The 14,158-nt window shown below is 50.5% G+C and overlaps 16 non-coding genes across 16 annotated transcripts; all 16 read left to right on the top strand.

Annotated features, from left to right (window-relative positions):
* The first annotated feature begins 1,066 nt into the window (after window positions 1-1,066).
* Trnaa-ugc (transfer RNA alanine (anticodon UGC)) lies at window positions 1,067-1,139 on the top strand. Its single transcript has one exon. It is a non-coding gene; the product is annotated as a tRNA-Ala (tRNA).
* Window positions 1,140-1,562: 423 nt separating this feature from the next.
* Trnaa-agc (transfer RNA alanine (anticodon AGC)) lies at window positions 1,563-1,635 on the top strand. The gene has a single exon. It is a non-coding gene; the product is annotated as a tRNA-Ala (tRNA).
* A 1,074-nt stretch (window positions 1,636-2,709) lies between these two features.
* On the top strand, window positions 2,710-2,782 carry Trnaa-ugc (transfer RNA alanine (anticodon UGC)). The gene has a single exon. It is a non-coding gene; the product is annotated as a tRNA-Ala (tRNA).
* Window positions 2,783-3,205: 423 nt separating this feature from the next.
* Trnaa-agc (transfer RNA alanine (anticodon AGC)) lies at window positions 3,206-3,278 on the top strand. The gene has a single exon. It is a non-coding gene; the product is annotated as a tRNA-Ala (tRNA).
* A 1,074-nt stretch (window positions 3,279-4,352) lies between these two features.
* Window positions 4,353-4,425, top strand: Trnaa-ugc (transfer RNA alanine (anticodon UGC)). Its single transcript has one exon. It is a non-coding gene; the product is annotated as a tRNA-Ala (tRNA).
* A 423-nt stretch (window positions 4,426-4,848) lies between these two features.
* On the top strand, window positions 4,849-4,921 carry Trnaa-agc (transfer RNA alanine (anticodon AGC)). The gene has a single exon. It is a non-coding gene; the product is annotated as a tRNA-Ala (tRNA).
* Window positions 4,922-5,995: 1,074 nt separating this feature from the next.
* Window positions 5,996-6,068, top strand: Trnaa-ugc (transfer RNA alanine (anticodon UGC)). Its single transcript has one exon. It is a non-coding gene; the product is annotated as a tRNA-Ala (tRNA).
* A 423-nt stretch (window positions 6,069-6,491) lies between these two features.
* Window positions 6,492-6,564, top strand: Trnaa-agc (transfer RNA alanine (anticodon AGC)). The gene has a single exon. It is a non-coding gene; the product is annotated as a tRNA-Ala (tRNA).
* A 1,074-nt stretch (window positions 6,565-7,638) lies between these two features.
* Window positions 7,639-7,711, top strand: Trnaa-ugc (transfer RNA alanine (anticodon UGC)). The gene has a single exon. It is a non-coding gene; the product is annotated as a tRNA-Ala (tRNA).
* A 423-nt stretch (window positions 7,712-8,134) lies between these two features.
* Trnaa-agc (transfer RNA alanine (anticodon AGC)) lies at window positions 8,135-8,207 on the top strand. The gene has a single exon. It is a non-coding gene; the product is annotated as a tRNA-Ala (tRNA).
* Window positions 8,208-9,281: 1,074 nt separating this feature from the next.
* On the top strand, window positions 9,282-9,354 carry Trnaa-ugc (transfer RNA alanine (anticodon UGC)). Its single transcript has one exon. It is a non-coding gene; the product is annotated as a tRNA-Ala (tRNA).
* Window positions 9,355-9,777: 423 nt separating this feature from the next.
* On the top strand, window positions 9,778-9,850 carry Trnaa-agc (transfer RNA alanine (anticodon AGC)). Its single transcript has one exon. It is a non-coding gene; the product is annotated as a tRNA-Ala (tRNA).
* Window positions 9,851-10,924: 1,074 nt separating this feature from the next.
* Trnaa-ugc (transfer RNA alanine (anticodon UGC)) lies at window positions 10,925-10,997 on the top strand. The gene has a single exon. It is a non-coding gene; the product is annotated as a tRNA-Ala (tRNA).
* Window positions 10,998-11,420: 423 nt separating this feature from the next.
* On the top strand, window positions 11,421-11,493 carry Trnaa-agc (transfer RNA alanine (anticodon AGC)). The gene has a single exon. It is a non-coding gene; the product is annotated as a tRNA-Ala (tRNA).
* Window positions 11,494-12,556: 1,063 nt separating this feature from the next.
* On the top strand, window positions 12,557-12,629 carry Trnaa-ugc (transfer RNA alanine (anticodon UGC)). The gene has a single exon. It is a non-coding gene; the product is annotated as a tRNA-Ala (tRNA).
* A 424-nt stretch (window positions 12,630-13,053) lies between these two features.
* On the top strand, window positions 13,054-13,126 carry Trnaa-agc (transfer RNA alanine (anticodon AGC)). Its single transcript has one exon. It is a non-coding gene; the product is annotated as a tRNA-Ala (tRNA).
* Window positions 13,127-14,158: the final 1,032 nt, after the last annotated feature.

Raw genomic sequence — 14,158 nt, 5'->3', positions numbered from 1 at the left:
AACACACCAACATGTCCACACTGCCATGCAAGTGGAATAATTCACAGCCAGCGAATGTGTCAAGGCAGATACGAGCGAACGATTAGCAGCCACAATTGGCAAGCGTACTGTTACGCGCAAGAAGCACCCTCCTCCCACCGCTACACTGAATTTAGAAACAGTACAAGTCCTCCCTTAAGATTCTCAAACCTATGTCGGAAAGATCTGCCTTGCGCCGAGTTCACAAAAATCCCACTGCACATTCCCATTCTTTACGTGCAGTCGGCTGCTACTGGTGTTGCTAGTTGTGACTGCTGATGACAGATGCCGTAGCAATCAATTCATGGAGTGAGTTGTATGTTTTGCGATACTCTGTCTCTGACAAGCAAGCAGAGGTGACATAGGCGCGAACACGGGAAGGTTGCAGCCCCTCGCTGCCTGCAGACACCGAGCAGCCACACTAGGTGGGCGGCCTAAGCCGTAGGCGAAATGTGCTCACTCGCTTGGGCGCGACGTCAAGCTCTAAATAAGGCTGTCACTAGCGTGAGCGTTGCGTGAGCGTCGTGTAAAGTCGGAAAAGTCGTCTGCATTGGTGAGTGCCATGTTTGGGGAGCGTTTCGTAGTTTGCGCAGTGCAATGGAGACGCGGAAACGTGTTGTGGCCCAGTCTTTTGCAGTTGGACGACAAGAGTGGTACACAGTAGTAAAGTGCGAGGCAGTGAGTTGGCATGAACAGTCGAGTGCACAATGGGGCTTCAGATGTGCTTGTTACCTGAGGCGCGGTGTGATTGCCGACAAGGAGTGAAAACGGAGCAATTTGTGACTGTCCTTTCGAGAAATGGCTCTGAGCACTATGGGTCTCAACTGCTGTGGTCATCAGTCGACAGTCCTTTCAATTTAAGACGTTAAATACAGACGGAATTTGTAGTCGTAACACCAGAACATCGAAACTACTTGGAACTCATGTGTATATGAACGTGACCGCGCCTTTGTACACTGGTCCCTTCACCCCTACAAACCAACCAACCATCAGGTCCGTGCACTTCAGAGTAGCAAAGAAAGGAAAACAGCGCAGCTCTGTTGCGCTTGGGGGCGTAGCTCAGTTGGTAGAGCGTTCGCTTTGCATGTGAAAGGTCCCGGGTTCAAGCCCCGGCGCCTCCATATTTTGTGGACAGTGCATGGTAAGTGTTGGTCGCGGCGAGCCTAAAGACACGCAAGATGTTGCAAAGCCAGCGTCACAGACTCATATGATGTATACTGACGTAAGGAGAGCAAGACGTAAATGTGAGGACCGGCTGTTGTCGAGGTGTCATCGACTGCAAATCTGTCTTAGGTATAACGGCCTAACCTCAATGAAGTCTAGAGAGTGGACAACACGTCCGTCTTACTCAGAGTGGTGGCCGAACGCTATTTTCGACGTTGTGCGTGCCACTTTAATTTTGGCCAACTACGATTCGATACAGAATGCAGAAAACCTGAAAGACACCCTCGCGGCCACATTGAGAGTAGTGTTTGTCTGCGGAATAATGAGAGTGCAAGGGTCTGTGGTATTGATATGGTTGTATGTAGCACTATTTGTCATCAGGGGGCGTAGCTCAGATGGTAGAGCGCTCGCTTAGCATGCGAGAGGTACTGGGATCGATACCCAGCGCCTCCAGAATTTTTAACACACCAACATGTCCACACTGCCATGCAAGTGGAATAATTCACAGCCAGCGAATGTGTCAAGGCAGATACGAGCGAACGATTAGCAGCCACAATTGGCAAGCGTACTGTTACGCGCAAGAAGCACCCTCCTCCCACCGCTACACTGAATTTAGAAACAGTACAAGTCCTCCCTTAAGATTCTCAAACCTATGTCGGAAAGATCTGCCTTGCGCCGAGTTCACAAAAATCCCACTGCACATTCCCATTCTTTACGTGCAGTCGGCTGCTACTGGTGTTGCTAGTTGTGACTGCTGATGACAGATGCCGTAGCAATCAATTCATGGAGTGAGTTGTATGTTTTGCGATACTCTGTCTCTGACAAGCAAGCAGAGGTGACATAGGCGCGAACACGGGAAGGTTGCAGCCCCTCGCTGCCTGCAGACACCGAGCAGCCACACTAGGTGGGCGGCCTAAGCCGTAGGCGAAATGTGCTCACTCGCTTGGGCGCGACGTCAAGCTCTAAATAAGGCTGTCACTAGCGTGAGCGTTGCGTGAGCGTCGTGTAAAGTCGGAAAAGTCGTCTGCATTGGTGAGTGCCATGTTTGGGGAGCGTTTCGTAGTTTGCGCAGTGCAATGGAGACGCGGAAACGTGTTGTGGCCCAGTCTTTTGCAGTTGGACGACAAGAGTGGTACACAGTAGTAAAGTGCGAGGCAGTGAGTTGGCATGAACAGTCGAGTGCACAATGGGGCTTCAGATGTGCTTGTTACCTGAGGCGCGGTGTGATTGCCGACAAGGAGTGAAAACGGAGCAATTTGTGACTGTCCTTTCGAGAAATGGCTCTGAGCACTATGGGTCTCAACTGCTGTGGTCATCAGTCGACAGTCCTTTCAATTTAAGACGTTAAATACAGACGGAATTTGTAGTCGTAACACCAGAACATCGAAACTACTTGGAACTCATGTGTATATGAACGTGACCGCGCCTTTGTACACTGGTCCCTTCACCCCTACAAACCAACCAACCATCAGGTCCGTGCACTTCAGAGTAGCAAAGAAAGGAAAACAGCGCAGCTCTGTTGCGCTTGGGGGCGTAGCTCAGTTGGTAGAGCGTTCGCTTTGCATGTGAAAGGTCCCGGGTTCAAGCCCCGGCGCCTCCATGTTTTGTGGACAGTGCATGGTAAGTGTTGGTCGCGGCGAGCCGAAAGACACGCAAGATGTTGCAAAGCCAGCGTCACAGACTCATATGATGTATACTGACGTAAGGAGAGCAAGACGTAAATGTGAGGACCGGCTGTTGTCGAGGTGTCATCGACTGCAAATCTGTCTTAGGTATAACGGCCTAACCTCAATGAAGTCTAGAGAGTGGACAACACGTCCGTCTTACTCAGAGTGGTGGCCGAACGCTATTTTCGACGTTGTGCGTGCCACTTTAATTTTGGCCAACTACGATTCGATACAGAATGCAGAAAACCTGAAAGACACCCTCGCGGCCACATTGAGAGTAGTGTTTGTCTGCGGAATAATGAGAGTGCAAGGGTCTGTGGTATTGATATGGTTGTATGTAGCACTATTTGTCATCAGGGGGCGTAGCTCAGATGGTAGAGCGCTCGCTTAGCATGCGAGAGGTACTGGGATCGATACCCAGCGCCTCCAGAATTTTTAACACACCAACATGTCCACACTGCCATGCAAGTGGAATAATTCACAGCCAGCGAATGTGTCAAGGCAGATACGAGCGAACGATTAGCAGCCACAATTGGCAAGCGTACTGTTACGCGCAAGAAGCACCCTCCTCCCACCGCTACACTGAATTTAGAAACAGTACAAGTCCTCCCTTAAGATTCTCAAACCTATGTCGGAAAGATCTGCCTTGCGCCGAGTTCACAAAAATCCCACTGCACATTCCCATTCTTTACGTGCAGTCGGCTGCTACTGGTGTTGCTAGTTGTGACTGCTGATGACAGATGCCGTAGCAATCAATTCATGGAGTGAGTTGTATGTTTTGCGATACTCTGTCTCTGACAAGCAAGCAGAGGTGACATAGGCGCGAACACGGGAAGGTTGCAGCCCCTCGCTGCCTGCAGACACCGAGCAGCCACACTAGGTGGGCGGCCTAAGCCGTAGGCGAAATGTGCTCACTCGCTTGGGCGCGACGTCAAGCTCTAAATAAGGCTGTCACTAGCGTGAGCGTTGCGTGAGCGTCGTGTAAAGTCGGAAAAGTCGTCTGCATTGGTGAGTGCCATGTTTGGGGAGCGTTTCGTAGTTTGCGCAGTGCAATGGAGACGCGGAAACGTGTTGTGGCCCAGTCTTTTGCAGTTGGACGACAAGAGTGGTACACAGTAGTAAAGTGCGAGGCAGTGAGTTGGCATGAACAGTCGAGTGCACAATGGGGCTTCAGATGTGCTTGTTACCTGAGGCGCGGTGTGATTGCCGACAAGGAGTGAAAACGGAGCAATTTGTGACTGTCCTTTCGAGAAATGGCTCTGAGCACTATGGGTCTCAACTGCTGTGGTCATCAGTCGACAGTCCTTTCAATTTAAGACGTTAAATACAGACGGAATTTGTAGTCGTAACACCAGAACATCGAAACTACTTGGAACTCATGTGTATATGAACGTGACCGCGCCTTTGTACACTGGTCCCTTCACCCCTACAAACCAACCAACCATCAGGTCCGTGCACTTCAGAGTAGCAAAGAAAGGAAAACAGCGCAGCTCTGTTGCGCTTGGGGGCGTAGCTCAGTTGGTAGAGCGTTCGCTTTGCATGTGAAAGGTCCCGGGTTCAAGCCCCGGCGCCTCCATGTTTTGTGGACAGTGCATGGTAAGTGTTGGTCGCGGCGAGCCGAAAGACACGCAAGATGTTGCAAAGCCAGCGTCACAGACTCATATGATGTATACTGACGTAAGGAGAGCAAGACGTAAATGTGAGGACCGGCTGTTGTCGAGGTGTCATCGACTGCAAATCTGTCTTAGGTATAACGGCCTAACCTCAATGAAGTCTAGAGAGTGGACAACACGTCCGTCTTACTCAGAGTGGTGGCCGAACGCTATTTTCGACGTTGTGCGTGCCACTTTAATTTTGGCCAACTACGATTCGATACAGAATGCAGAAAACCTGAAAGACACCCTCGCGGCCACATTGAGAGTAGTGTTTGTCTGCGGAATAATGAGAGTGCAAGGGTCTGTGGTATTGATATGGTTGTATGTAGCACTATTTGTCATCAGGGGGCGTAGCTCAGATGGTAGAGCGCTCGCTTAGCATGCGAGAGGTACTGGGATCGATACCCAGCGCCTCCAGAATTTTTAACACACCAACATGTCCACACTGCCATGCAAGTGGAATAATTCACAGCCAGCGAATGTGTCAAGGCAGATACGAGCGAACGATTAGCAGCCACAATTGGCAAGCGTACTGTTACGCGCAAGAAGCACCCTCCTCCCACCGCTACACTGAATTTAGAAACAGTACAAGTCCTCCCTTAAGATTCTCAAACCTATGTCGGAAAGATCTGCCTTGCGCCGAGTTCACAAAAATCCCACTGCACATTCCCATTCTTTACGTGCAGTCGGCTGCTACTGGTGTTGCTAGTTGTGACTGCTGATGACAGATGCCGTAGCAATCAATTCATGGAGTGAGTTGTATGTTTTGCGATACTCTGTCTCTGACAAGCAAGCAGAGGTGACATAGGCGCGAACACGGGAAGGTTGCAGCCCCTCGCTGCCTGCAGACACCGAGCAGCCACACTAGGTGGGCGGCCTAAGCCGTAGGCGAAATGTGCTCACTCGCTTGGGCGCGACGTCAAGCTCTAAATAAGGCTGTCACTAGCGTGAGCGTTGCGTGAGCGTCGTGTAAAGTCGGAAAAGTCGTCTGCATTGGTGAGTGCCATGTTTGGGGAGCGTTTCGTAGTTTGCGCAGTGCAATGGAGACGCGGAAACGTGTTGTGGCCCAGTCTTTTGCAGTTGGACGACAAGAGTGGTACACAGTAGTAAAGTGCGAGGCAGTGAGTTGGCATGAACAGTCGAGTGCACAATGGGGCTTCAGATGTGCTTGTTACCTGAGGCGCGGTGTGATTGCCGACAAGGAGTGAAAACGGAGCAATTTGTGACTGTCCTTTCGAGAAATGGCTCTGAGCACTATGGGTCTCAACTGCTGTGGTCATCAGTCGACAGTCCTTTCAATTTAAGACGTTAAATACAGACGGAATTTGTAGTCGTAACACCAGAACATCGAAACTACTTGGAACTCATGTGTATATGAACGTGACCGCGCCTTTGTACACTGGTCCCTTCACCCCTACAAACCAACCAACCATCAGGTCCGTGCACTTCAGAGTAGCAAAGAAAGGAAAACAGCGCAGCTCTGTTGCGCTTGGGGGCGTAGCTCAGTTGGTAGAGCGTTCGCTTTGCATGTGAAAGGTCCCGGGTTCAAGCCCCGGCGCCTCCATGTTTTGTGGACAGTGCATGGTAAGTGTTGGTCGCGGCGAGCCGAAAGACACGCAAGATGTTGCAAAGCCAGCGTCACAGACTCATATGATGTATACTGACGTAAGGAGAGCAAGACGTAAATGTGAGGACCGGCTGTTGTCGAGGTGTCATCGACTGCAAATCTGTCTTAGGTATAACGGCCTAACCTCAATGAAGTCTAGAGAGTGGACAACACGTCCGTCTTACTCAGAGTGGTGGCCGAACGCTATTTTCGACGTTGTGCGTGCCACTTTAATTTTGGCCAACTACGATTCGATACAGAATGCAGAAAACCTGAAAGACACCCTCGCGGCCACATTGAGAGTAGTGTTTGTCTGCGGAATAATGAGAGTGCAAGGGTCTGTGGTATTGATATGGTTGTATGTAGCACTATTTGTCATCAGGGGGCGTAGCTCAGATGGTAGAGCGCTCGCTTAGCATGCGAGAGGTACTGGGATCGATACCCAGCGCCTCCAGAATTTTTAACACACCAACATGTCCACACTGCCATGCAAGTGGAATAATTCACAGCCAGCGAATGTGTCAAGGCAGATACGAGCGAACGATTAGCAGCCACAATTGGCAAGCGTACTGTTACGCGCAAGAAGCACCCTCCTCCCACCGCTACACTGAATTTAGAAACAGTACAAGTCCTCCCTTAAGATTCTCAAACCTATGTCGGAAAGATCTGCCTTGCGCCGAGTTCACAAAAATCCCACTGCACATTCCCATTCTTTACGTGCAGTCGGCTGCTACTGGTGTTGCTAGTTGTGACTGCTGATGACAGATGCCGTAGCAATCAATTCATGGAGTGAGTTGTATGTTTTGCGATACTCTGTCTCTGACAAGCAAGCAGAGGTGACATAGGCGCGAACACGGGAAGGTTGCAGCCCCTCGCTGCCTGCAGACACCGAGCAGCCACACTAGGTGGGCGGCCTAAGCCGTAGGCGAAATGTGCTCACTCGCTTGGGCGCGACGTCAAGCTCTAAATAAGGCTGTCACTAGCGTGAGCGTTGCGTGAGCGTCGTGTAAAGTCGGAAAAGTCGTCTGCATTGGTGAGTGCCATGTTTGGGGAGCGTTTCGTAGTTTGCGCAGTGCAATGGAGACGCGGAAACGTGTTGTGGCCCAGTCTTTTGCAGTTGGACGACAAGAGTGGTACACAGTAGTAAAGTGCGAGGCAGTGAGTTGGCATGAACAGTCGAGTGCACAATGGGGCTTCAGATGTGCTTGTTACCTGAGGCGCGGTGTGATTGCCGACAAGGAGTGAAAACGGAGCAATTTGTGACTGTCCTTTCGAGAAATGGCTCTGAGCACTATGGGTCTCAACTGCTGTGGTCATCAGTCGACAGTCCTTTCAATTTAAGACGTTAAATACAGACGGAATTTGTAGTCGTAACACCAGAACATCGAAACTACTTGGAACTCATGTGTATATGAACGTGACCGCGCCTTTGTACACTGGTCCCTTCACCCCTACAAACCAACCAACCATCAGGTCCGTGCACTTCAGAGTAGCAAAGAAAGGAAAACAGCGCAGCTCTGTTGCGCTTGGGGGCGTAGCTCAGTTGGTAGAGCGTTCGCTTTGCATGTGAAAGGTCCCGGGTTCAAGCCCCGGCGCCTCCATGTTTTGTGGACAGTGCATGGTAAGTGTTGGTCGCGGCGAGCCGAAAGACACGCAAGATGTTGCAAAGCCAGCGTCACAGACTCATATGATGTATACTGACGTAAGGAGAGCAAGACGTAAATGTGAGGACCGGCTGTTGTCGAGGTGTCATCGACTGCAAATCTGTCTTAGGTATAACGGCCTAACCTCAATGAAGTCTAGAGAGTGGACAACACGTCCGTCTTACTCAGAGTGGTGGCCGAACGCTATTTTCGACGTTGTGCGTGCCACTTTAATTTTGGCCAACTACGATTCGATACAGAATGCAGAAAACCTGAAAGACACCCTCGCGGCCACATTGAGAGTAGTGTTTGTCTGCGGAATAATGAGAGTGCAAGGGTCTGTGGTATTGATATGGTTGTATGTAGCACTATTTGTCATCAGGGGGCGTAGCTCAGATGGTAGAGCGCTCGCTTAGCATGCGAGAGGTACTGGGATCGATACCCAGCGCCTCCAGAATTTTTAACACACCAACATGTCCACACTGCCATGCAAGTGGAATAATTCACAGCCAGCGAATGTGTCAAGGCAGATACGAGCGAACGATTAGCAGCCACAATTGGCAAGCGTACTGTTACGCGCAAGAAGCACCCTCCTCCCACCGCTACACTGAATTTAGAAACAGTACAAGTCCTCCCTTAAGATTCTCAAACCTATGTCGGAAAGATCTGCCTTGCGCCGAGTTCACAAAAATCCCACTGCACATTCCCATTCTTTACGTGCAGTCGGCTGCTACTGGTGTTGCTAGTTGTGACTGCTGATGACAGATGCCGTAGCAATCAATTCATGGAGTGAGTTGTATGTTTTGCGATACTCTGTCTCTGACAAGCAAGCAGAGGTGACATAGGCGCGAACACGGGAAGGTTGCAGCCCCTCGCTGCCTGCAGACACCGAGCAGCCACACTAGGTGGGCGGCCTAAGCCGTAGGCGAAATGTGCTCACTCGCTTGGGCGCGACGTCAAGCTCTAAATAAGGCTGTCACTAGCGTGAGCGTTGCGTGAGCGTCGTGTAAAGTCGGAAAAGTCGTCTGCATTGGTGAGTGCCATGTTTGGGGAGCGTTTCGTAGTTTGCGCAGTGCAATGGAGACGCGGAAACGTGTTGTGGCCCAGTCTTTTGCAGTTGGACGACAAGAGTGGTACACAGTAGTAAAGTGCGAGGCAGTGAGTTGGCATGAACAGTCGAGTGCACAATGGGGCTTCAGATGTGCTTGTTACCTGAGGCGCGGTGTGATTGCCGACAAGGAGTGAAAACGGAGCAATTTGTGACTGTCCTTTCGAGAAATGGCTCTGAGCACTATGGGTCTCAACTGCTGTGGTCATCAGTCGACAGTCCTTTCAATTTAAGACGTTAAATACAGACGGAATTTGTAGTCGTAACACCAGAACATCGAAACTACTTGGAACTCATGTGTATATGAACGTGACCGCGCCTTTGTACACTGGTCCCTTCACCCCTACAAACCAACCAACCATCAGGTCCGTGCACTTCAGAGTAGCAAAGAAAGGAAAACAGCGCAGCTCTGTTGCGCTTGGGGGCGTAGCTCAGTTGGTAGAGCGTTCGCTTTGCATGTGAAAGGTCCCGGGTTCAAGCCCCGGCGCCTCCATGTTTTGTGGACAGTGCATGGTAAGTGTTGGTCGCGGCGAGCCGAAAGACACGCAAGATGTTGCAAAGCCAGCGTCACAGACTCATATGATGTATACTGACGTAAGGAGAGCAAGACGTAAATGTGAGGACCGGCTGTTGTCGAGGTGTCATCGACTGCAAATCTGTCTTAGGTATAACGGCCTAACCTCAATGAAGTCTAGAGAGTGGACAACACGTCCGTCTTACTCAGAGTGGTGGCCGAACGCTATTTTCGACGTTGTGCGTGCCACTTTAATTTTGGCCAACTACGATTCGATACAGAATGCAGAAAACCTGAAAGACACCCTCGCGGCCACATTGAGAGTAGTGTTTGTCTGCGGAATAATGAGAGTGCAAGGGTCTGTGGTATTGATATGGTTGTATGTAGCACTATTTGTCATCAGGGGGCGTAGCTCAGATGGTAGAGCGCTCGCTTAGCATGCGAGAGGTACTGGGATCGATACCCAGCGCCTCCAGAATTTTTAACACACCAACATGTCCACACTGCCATGCAAGTGGAATAATTCACAGCCAGCGAATGTGTCAAGGCAGATACGAGCGAACGATTAGCAGCCACAATTGGCAAGCGTACTGTTACGCGCAAGAAGCACCCTCCTCCCACCGCTACACTGAATTTAGAAACAGTACAAGTCCTCCCTTAAGATTCTCAAACCTATGTCGGAAAGATCTGCCTTGCGCCGAGTTCACAAAAATCCCACTGCACATTCCCATTCTTTACGTGCAGTCGGCTGCTACTGGTGTTGCTAGTTGTGACTGCTGATGACAGATGCCGTAGCAATCAATTCATGGAGTGAGTTGTATGTTTTGCGATACTCTGTCTCTGACAAGCAAGCAGAGGTGACATAGGCGCGAACACGGGAAGGTTGCAGCCCCTCGCTGCCTGCAGACACCGAGCAGCCACACTAGGTGGGCGGCCTAAGCCGTAGGCGAAATGTGCTCACTCGCTTGGGCGCGACGTCAAGCTCTAAATAAGGCTGTCACTAGCGTGAGCGTTGCGTGAGCGTCGTGTAAAGTCGGAAAAGTCGTCTGCATTGGTGAGTGCCATGTTTGGGGAGCGTTTCGTAGTTTGCGCAGTGCAATGGAGACGCGGAAACGTGTTGTGGCCCAGTCTTTTGCAGTTGGACGACAAGAGTGGTACACAGTAGTAAAGTGCGAGGCAGTGAGTTGGCATGAACAGTCGAGTGCACAATGGGGCTTCAGATGTGCTTGTTACCTGAGGCGCGGTGTGATTGCCGACAAGGAGTGAAAACGGAGCAATTTGTGACTGTCCTTTCGAGAAATGGCTCTGAGCACTATGGGTCTCAACTGCTGTGGTCATCAGTCGACAGTCCTTTCAATTTAAGACGTTAAATACAGACGGAATTTGTAGTCGTAACACCAGAACATCGAAACTACTTGGAACTCATGTGTATATGAACGTGACCGCGCCTTTGTACACTGGTCCCTTCACCCCTACAAACCAACCAACCATCAGGTCCGTGCACTTCAGAGTAGCAAAGAAAGGAAAACAGCGCAGCTCTGTTGCGCTTGGGGGCGTAGCTCAGTTGGTAGAGCGTTCGCTTTGCATGTGAAAGGTCCCGGGTTCAAGCCCCGGCGCCTCCATGTTTTGTGGACAGTGCATGGTAAGTGTTGGTCGCGGCGAGCCGAAAGACACGCAAGATGTTGCAAAGCCAGCGTCACAGACTCATATGATGTATACTGACGTAAGGAGAGCAAGACGTAAATGTGAGGACCGGCTGTTGTCGAGGTGTCATCGACTGCAAATCTGTCTTAGGTATAACGGCCTAACCTCAATGAAGTCTAGAGAGTGGACAACACGTCCGTCTTACTCAGAGTGGTGGCCGAACGCTATTTTCGACGTTGTGCGTGCCACTTTAATTTTGGCCAACTACGATTCGATACAGAATGCAGAAAACCTGAAAGACACCCTCGCGGCCACATTGAGAGTAGTGTTTGTCTGCGGAATAATGAGAGTGCAAGGGTCTGTGGTATTGATATGGTTGTATGTAGCACTATTTGTCATCAGGGGGCGTAGCTCAGATGGTAGAGCGCTCGCTTAGCATGCGAGAGGTACTGGGATCGATACCCAGCGCCTCCAGAATTTTTAACACACCAACATGTCCACACTGCCATGCAAGTGGAATAATTCACAGCCAGCGAATGTGTCAAGGCAGATACGAGCGAACGATTAGCAGCCACAATTGGCAAGCGTACTGTTACGCGCAAGAAGCACCCTCCTCCCACCGCTACACTGAATTTAGAAACAGTACAAGTCCTCCCTTAAGATTCTCAAACCTATGTCGGAAAGATCTGCCTTGCGCCGAGTTCACAAAAATCCCACTGCACATTCCCATTCTTTACGTGCAGTCGGCTGCTACTGGTGTTGCTAGTTGTGACTGCTGATGACAGATGCCGTAGCAATCAATTCATGGAGTGAGTTGTATGTTTTGCGATACTCTGTCTCTGACAAGCAAGCAGAGGTGACATAGGCGCGAACACGGGAAGGTTGCAGCCCCTCGCTGCCTGCAGACACCGAGCAGCCACACTAGGTGGGCGGCCTAAGCCGTAGGCGAAATGTGCTCACTCGCTTGGGCGCGACGTCAAGCTCTAAATAAGGCTGTCACTAGCGTGAGCGTCGTGTAAAGTCGGAAAAGTCGTCTGCATTGGTGAGTGCCATGTTTGGGGAGCGTTTCGTAGTTTGCGCAGTGCAATGGAGACGCGGAAACGTGTTGTGGCCCAGTCTTTTGCAGTTGGACGACAAGAGTGGTACACAGTAGTAAAGTGCGAGGCAGTGAGTTGGCATGAACAGTCGAGTGCACAATGGGGCTTCAGATGTGCTTGTTACCTGAGGCGCGGTGTGATTGCCGACAAGGAGTGAAAACGGAGCAATTTGTGACTGTCCTTTCGAGAAATGGCTCTGAGCACTATGGGTCTCAACTGCTGTGGTCATCAGTCGACAGTCCTTTCAATTTAAGACGTTAAATACAGACGGAATTTGTAGTCGTAACACCAGAACATCGAAACTACTTGGAACTCATGTGTATATGAACGTGACCGCGCCTTTGTACACTGGTCCCTTCACCCCTACAAACCAACCAACCATCAGGTCCGTGCACTTCAGAGTAGCAAAGAAAGGAAAACAGCGCAGCTCTGTTGCGCTTGGGGGCGTAGCTCAGTTGGTAGAGCGTTCGCTTTGCATGTGAAAGGTCCCGGGTTCAAGCCCCGGCGCCTCCATGTTTTGTGGACAGTGCATGGTAAGTGTTGGTCGCGGCGAGCCTAAAGACACGCAAGATGTTGCAAAGCCAGCGTCACAGACTCATATGATGTATACTGACGTAAGGAGAGCAAGACGTAAATGTGAGGACCGGCTGTTGTCGAGGTGTCATCGACTGCAAATCTGTCTTAGGTATAACGGCCTAACCTCAATGAAGTCTAGAGAGTGGACAACACGTCCGTCTTACTCAGAGTGGTGGCCGAACGCTATTTTCGACGTTGTGCGTGCCACTTTAATTTTGGCCAACTACGATTCGATACAGAATGCAGAAAACCTGAAAGACACCCTCGCGGCCACATTGAGAGTAGTGTTTTGTCTGCGGAATAATGAGAGTGCAAGGGTCTGTGGTATTGATATGGTTGTATGTAGCACTATTTGTCATCAGGGGGCGTAGCTCAGATGGTAGAGCGCTCGCTTAGCATGCGAGAGGTACTGGGATCGATACCCAGCGCCTCCAGAATTTTTAACACACCAACATGTCCACACTGCCATGCAAGTGGAATAATTCACAGCCAGCGAATGTGTCAAGGCAGATACGAGCGAACGATTAGCAGCCACAATTGGCAAGCGTACTGTTACGCGCAAGAAGCACCCTCCTCCCACCGCTACACTGAATTTAGAAACAGTACAAGTCCTCCCTTAAGATTCTCAAACCTATGTCGGAAAGATCTGCCTTGCGCCGAGTTCACAAAAATCCCACTGCACATTCCCATTCTTTACGTGCAGTCGGCTGCTACTGGTGTTGCTAGTTGTGACTGCTGATGACAGATGCCGTAGCAATCAATTCATGGAGTGAGTTGTATGTTTTGCGATACTCTGTCTCTGACAAGCAAGCAGAGGTGACATAGGCGCGAACACGGGAAGGTTGCAGCCCCTCGCTGCCTGCAGACACCGAGCAGCCACACTAGGTGGGCGGCCTAAGCCGTAGGCGAAATGTGCTCACTCGCTTGGGCGCGACGTCAAGCTCTAAATAAGGCTGTCACTAGCGTGAGCGTTGCGTGAGCGTCGTGTAAAGTCGGAAAAGTCGTCTGCATTGGTGAGTGCCATGTTTGGGGAGCGTTTCGTAGTTTGCGCAGTGCAATGGAGACGCGAAAACGTGTTGTGGCCCAGTCTTTTGCAGTTGGACGACAAGAGTGGTACACAGTAGTAAAGTGCGAGGCAGTGAGTTGGCATGAACAGTCGAGTGCACAATGGGGCTTCAGATGTGCTTGTTACCTGAGGCGCGGTGTGATTGCGACAAGGAGTGAAAACGGAGCAATTTGTGACTGTCCTTTCGAGAAATGGCTCTGAGCACTATGGGTCTCAACTGCTGTGGTCATCAGTCGACAGTCCTTTCAATTTAAGACGTTAAATACAGACGGAATTTGTAGTCGTAACACCAGAACATCGAAACTACTTGGAACTCATGTGTATATGAACGTGACCGCGCCTTTGTACACTGGTCCCTTCACCCCTACAAACCAACCAACCATCAGGTCCGTGCACTTCA

The sequence above is a fragment of the Schistocerca cancellata genome, unplaced genomic scaffold (genome assembly GCF_023864275.1).
Source record: "Schistocerca cancellata isolate TAMUIC-IGC-003103 unplaced genomic scaffold, iqSchCanc2.1 HiC_scaffold_226, whole genome shotgun sequence".
Taxonomy (NCBI): domain Eukaryota; kingdom Metazoa; phylum Arthropoda; class Insecta; order Orthoptera; family Acrididae; genus Schistocerca; species Schistocerca cancellata.
Note: the sequence above shows the minus strand (reverse complement) of the source record. Positions and strands in the feature narration are given on the sequence as shown.